We start from the raw sequence: 514 nt of genomic DNA on the forward strand, positions 1-514 counted from the left end.
GCCCCCCCTCCCTGGCACAGCCCCTCTCTGTGGGCAGCGCTTGCTGGCTCCTGCCTGTCGGGGTTCACTAAGGACAGCGTGGCTGTCACAGCCCAGCTCCTTCGTTCCTCTCATTTACAGCTCTTGACCCGTAATGGTTTGGTTTTGTCTGCTACTGAATTTATTTCAGGTAAAGGCCAAGGAGCGGGGGCTGCGAAGCAGAGTCAAGCCCAAAGGCAGGTGAAGAAAGACAAGGGAAAAAAGCATGCCAGGTATGCTGGGAGAAGGATACCCAGGCTGTCGGTCTGTCTGTCCCCACTGCTGCTGCTGGAGGCGGGGACAGCACAGCTGCACTTGGTGTCCCCCCGCCTCTTCCTCTGGTTGAAACAATATTACGGTGCCTAAAATGTGTATGCTTTGAAGTGTGTGTGTGTGTGTGTGCGTGCGCGCGCACACGCATGGACGTGTGTCGAGGCATGAAGGAAGGTGGAGCATCTGCGTCCTGCCTCTTTTTTTTTTTTTTTTTTTTTTTCTC

Source organism: Buceros rhinoceros, unplaced genomic scaffold (assembly GCF_000710305.1).
Source record: "Buceros rhinoceros silvestris isolate BGI_N320 unplaced genomic scaffold, ASM71030v1 scaffold34652, whole genome shotgun sequence".
NCBI classification, from domain to species: Eukaryota; Metazoa; Chordata; class Aves; order Bucerotiformes; family Bucerotidae; genus Buceros; species Buceros rhinoceros.